This window comes from Asparagus officinalis, chromosome 9 (genome assembly GCF_001876935.1).
Source record: "Asparagus officinalis chromosome 9, Aspof.V1, whole genome shotgun sequence".
Taxonomy (NCBI): domain Eukaryota; kingdom Viridiplantae; phylum Streptophyta; class Magnoliopsida; order Asparagales; family Asparagaceae; genus Asparagus; species Asparagus officinalis.
The window spans coordinates 31,212,954-31,218,845 of record NC_033802.1 but is presented as its reverse complement, the minus strand read 5'-3'; positions in this window follow the sequence as shown (position 1 = coordinate 31,218,845).

The window sequence follows — 5,892 nt, the reverse complement described above, 5'->3', positions numbered from 1 at the left end:
TTGTTGACCATAATTAAAAAATATAAAGATTTTCTTTTTACCATCCTTTTTAGTCGCTTTTAATTTCTAGGGTTGCATTTCATATAGTGTAGGAATTCACCAAAGTGATTGTAGCACTTAAAACATTCTTAAGGGTAAAACCCTAATCAAGATAAGGTAAGGGATTTCATCACCCTTTCCTTAGCCCACAAATCACTAATTCCTCACTTCACAAACCCAAGCCTTCTAAAACTCATTAGACGTTGGCCCCTAAGGACTCGAGCTCAATAAGAAACAAGAAATCCTTAAGTGAACCGGTTTAAGTTTTCTCAGATTAGTTGGTGTCTAAATATCTTGTAAAAAATCTGGAAAAAAAAATTTGGGTGTTTTGTGCAAAACCGAAAAAATTAGGGTGTTTCATGCAAAATCCGAAAATTCTTAGGGTTTTTGTGCAAAAACACATAATTTTGAACATTCAATTGGGTACGTGATTTCAAATTGAAAAAAAAATTGGGTGTTTTATGCAAATCCGAAAAAATTAGGGGGGGTTTTTTGCAAAAATAAATTTGAATTTGGGGTGTTTTGTGCAAATGTGAGTAATTGGTCAAATAAAAGTCTAATTGGATACTTCTCACATTCGGAAATTTGTACCGGATATTTTATTCAACAAGTGCACGGTTTAGCTTATAATTGTCATTTCAACATGTATGTTTCACCGATCAAGTTATCAAAAATTTTAACATTTTTTTTTGTTCTCAAAGAATAATTTTGAGGGAATTTATTGTCAATTCTGATAACTTGAAATTAACTCATGTTGAACAATTTGTAGCTAAATAATAATTAAAAAAAAAGAAAATTATTATTTTTAATTTTTTTCCTTTTTTTTTTTCTTTTCTTTTTCTGTAGATGCCTCCCAGAAAGAAATCTCGAGCAAGTTCATCATCATCTGATCCATCTGATACCGACATAGATAGACCTACTATTTTAGCTAGAATTGTGGGTCTTAACATTCATTTTGAGAGGGGATTTCAGATGAGTGCACTGCATACATATCATTCCACAGTCACCATGTTATCTGCAGTAGGTCTTAGGAGCATGATGACTAAACCCTTAGAAAAAGCCAACATTTCATTAGTGCATGAGTTCTATTCTGGATGGGAGATTGATCCAGATAGAGAATATTCAGCTTTTTCTATCGTGAGGGGTGTTAGGGTTATTTTCGATCTTTCCACTATCCGTGCTACCCTTGACCTTGCAGAGCCACCCACTGATGTACCAGATTACTTCCATTTAGCCTCCACTTTACAGCCTGGTACACCAGAATACAACAACATGTCTGCAACCTTGTGTGGGAGGGTCTTTACATCTAGTTTCGGTTCAGGAAATCTCAAACCAGAATATAGATTACTTAATCTTTTCCTGAACTTTGATTTGAAACCCACCACTGCATACTCCGTCATTACCCCACACGATATTCTCCTTCTCTTTTGGATAGCCACTGGTCAGCGATTTGATATAGCGAGGATTATATTTATATGGATGCGCTCATCAGTGGAGAATGTGTTAGATTGGGTCAGGACACAGTCTGCATCACGTACTCAGCTCATTTACCTCTATTTCATCACTAGACTCTGCCATAGATTTCATGTTCCAGTATTCGCAGAGGATAGGTTAGAAGCAGGGAAGGGGTTACTAAATGATCAGACTGTGAGGAGGAGCATTTCAGGGCGAGATCAGTCCGGTCCTTCAGGTAGAGAGCCTCCTCAGCACCAGCCAGCTACACATGACCCCACTCGAGAGGAGATGGATACGATGCGGAGTCGCATGGACAGGATGCAGATACAGATACACAGGATGCAGCGGCATATACACGAGATGCATGGTCAGATCAGCTACTCTACCGATACCCTAGCATATTTGGCGAGAGGATGGCAGAGAGAACATGGAGATACAGATGGACCTCCACCTAAGCTTCATAGTTATATCACACCATTTCAGCCAGATGATTTCCCTGGAGAGGATGAGGCGGGACCGAGTTCAGCAGCTGCCGCTGATGATGTGGATGACGATATATCAGGAGATGAGCAGTGAGGGATGTTCTTTCTACTTTACCCAGTCTTTGATTTTTTTTGGCATGTACTTATTAAACTGTGATATTTTGGATATTATGTGCATTGAGGACATTGCAAAGTCTGGGTATGGGGGTGTAAGTTAGTTAAGCTTTTGTTTTGCTAGTTAGTATTTTGTTTTATTATTATTTTTTCTTTTTCTTCTTTTCTCTCTCTCAGCATTTATCTTTTGTTAGTAAAAAAAAAAAAAAAATAGAGTTAAGTAATAATTGATCAAATTGATAGATTTTAAATTTTCTAATTCTTAGTTAGTGACATATTCAAGTTCACCTTTTATGATAACTCCAAATAAAATTCTTAAGAAATGATTTTTCAACTAGTATACTTTACTTAAGTCTTACCTTAGATTTTTAATTAAAAATAACGAAATTTTTGCATGCTTAACTTAGAGTTGAAAATATTTTTTCAAGTTATCTTGATTTACACAATTTTTTTAAAAAGACTATATATACTTACACATATATATATAAAAAAAAAAACTAACCTTATAAAAGAAGAGTGCGAAAAATGGGCACCACAAAAAAAAAAAAAAAACCTCTTAAATTCAAGGTGATTCTATCTTATAAAGCCTAAGTTGACTGAGCAATTAAGCCCAAGGAGTATCTCTATACTTAATGACCTAAGCCCAATTGGGTTGGGATTCATTGGCCCAAAACTCGTTAAATGGTCACTTAGAAAGCCCGTTAAAATAGAAAACAATCACCAAGAATTAGAGAGTAAAAAAGAGAGTGGAAAAAATATACATATATATAACACTAACAATTGTTTTTATATATTGTTGTTTTGTATATATGGTCTTGAAAAACATTTTTTGATCAAGAGACTTGAAAGTTATTTAAAACAAAGAGTTGGCATGTTCTTTTCAAAACTTTTTAATTAAATTTCTAAGATTTGACTTGGTTTTGTATTGCTATAATGAAAAAGAATTCCTAGGGGATTTACATTGGAGTTATATATAAAAACGTTTTCTTGATTATTAACTAGCTTCAATTAGAATGTTTAAATATATCAAGGAAAATCTGTTATTTACTGACTTATTTAACTTGGCAAGTTGACCGAATTTTGTGGGTATATTCACTGCAAACCCTCACGAGACTACAACTCGTCCACTAGGGTAACCTAGGGGTTTAAAGGCTTGTTGTATGCGCTAAATACAACCGCGATTCCTGCGAAAGTGAGTTAGGATTTTCTTTTTATTTTCTTTGCTAGAGGACTAGCAAAAGTTTAGGTGTGGGGGTATTTGATAATCACATTTTATTACAATTTTATACCCTCATTATCTATTTTATATGAATAAATATACCACTAATAATTGCTTTTATCTGTTAATTGCAGGTTAATGATGAATAAATCTCAAACTCCAATATCTCAACAAAAACCCCTTGATTTAATGAAGAAATGAAGCCCATGAAGCCAAAGAAATTCTTTCAAATAATTCAAAGCCCAATGGAAAATCAAGAGAAAATGCCAAGCCCAAAAGTCCAAGCCAAAGCCCAAGACACAAGCCCAAAAGCAAAATACAAGAGTTCTGCGGACAGCAACAGGAGAAGAGCAGGCATCGATGCCTGCATCGATGGAGGCATCGATGCCCGCATCGATGGAGGCATCGATGCCCGCATCGATGCTATCGTCATTCTGTTACGAATCTAATGCTGAAATTCATGGTTTTTGGATAAGATTTCGATCCAATGGCTCTCATTCACTGATGTTTACTATAAATAGGGGTAGAGAGTGAGGGGTTAGAGGTGTGAAAATTTTGTAAACTCCTTTTGGAGAGGAGGGCTACTCTTAATTGAGAAGGCCTTCCAAAAATTGTAACTTTAGTTGCAATTAATAAAAATAATTTTTTCCTCTTTAAATTTGTTCTTTCTCCTCTTTGTTGAATGATGAGGATGGAGATGAAGAGCAATTTGAAGGTTTGCATTTCTTTTCTCTTTTATTTCTTTTTAGTAATTTCTTTATTATTGCTTATTAGTTAGATTTAAATTCATGCTTGTAGTATAGATTTACTTTCTTGTCTTTTTTATTTTCTTTTTGCACTTTAATTTGTAGAGTAGATTTATTTTTCTTGCATTTAATTTCTGCAATTTATTTTGTAGTTTAGATTTTTATTTTCTTTGTAATTAGATTTATTTCTTGTTCATAGTTTAGATTTTTCTTTTCTTTTTAATTTTGTAATTAGTCTTCTTTTTCTTGTTTTTATTTCTTAAGATGTGAATTTAATTCTTGTAGGAATCTTAGAATTGTATGAAACTAGTCTAATTTCTTTTATATTGTATGAATTATTCTCTTGTACTTAAAATGTTCATGTTTAGGATAATCAACTAGAGAACTAATCGGTAGAAGAAGAATTTGATAATCTATGCTTTCCTTAAATGGTTTGATAGGTTATGCTTATGAATTCTAGGATTATTATCATGTTGTTGTTCTTATCATGAATAGTGATTTTAACTTAGATGATAATTTGATAGGTTACACTTTCCTTAAATGGTTTGATAATCTATGCTTAATAAATCTAAGTTGAAATATGATAAAAAGAGAATAGTTTATATTTTGTAATTGAAATTGGTTAGTGGATTATATTCTAGATTTCTTACCTCTTTTGAATCCTTCATCTTAACTTTCTTAAATTTTCTTTTCATTTTTGGTTTTATTTCTGGATTTTATTAATTCATATTTCTTGCCTTATGATTTCATTTATTCTTTAATTCTTCCTTCTCTCCTCTAAAATTCAATTTATTACCTCTTGCATATAAATCAAAATAGCCATTCATACAATCACACTTATTCTTTATTTCTAATTGTCACGCACAAAATATAAGAACCAAGTTTAATAATCTCTTAAAATCACCTTCTTCGTGGGATCGATATCTTTTTATACTATAACTTGATAAATTGTGCACTTGCAATTTTGGTACATAATTATGCCGCATCAATGGCCACCAAGTACGAGATTGCCCAAAGTCACTACCATTTCTTCTCTATCTTGGAGCAATACAATCCCGAGACCTGTACCTTCTTTACACTGATTGGAGAATTGGGTTTCGCTCTCCATTAGATGTATGACATCTCATGTTTGCCTTTTGGGGATTTACCTTATGAAGAATTTATTCCCGGCTCAACAGAACTGAAGATTCTGAGGAAGACCAACCCTGAAGTCTATTCCACCCTTTGGGAAGTCATGTACCACTTCCATATTTGTACTCAACAAACAGGGGCATGAGGAGATGGTGTGAAACAAGTCTCTTGGGCGGAGTACTTGTTTTAGAATCTAACAAAGAAAGAAGCCCAAGTGACTAGGTTAGCTGCCAGTACTCCGGAGGAGATCCAGGCCCGGATTGATGCTGCCACCTCGTACTACACAAACGAGGATAAAGAGGAAATTTTTCTTGCTTACACGGAGTTTGAGAGCTTTCATTATCAAGCTCAGATCCCCATCTCTAACACTGTGTTGTTGGCAGGATTCTTAATGTTGTGGTTGAAGCAGTGTGTCATCCCTACTAGGCCGATTGAAGCCCTGGTCGCAGAGGTGATTTATCCCGCACTTCTTTTGGCTCATGGGAAGCTGTTGAATCTCCTTTCAGCCATGGTGTGTTGTCTGCAGAGTGGGCTGAGGGAGTTGACTTTGGATTTTGTCCAAGTCCCAGAGGTAGAGTCTAAAGAGGGCAAAATTTTCAAGACTCCCAACCATCGAGTGCTAATGCCATACACTTATTTAATAGCATGGTACGTGCCTCATTGTCCCTCATTGATGAGTGCGGCTTCTTCTCGAGGTGACTCATTC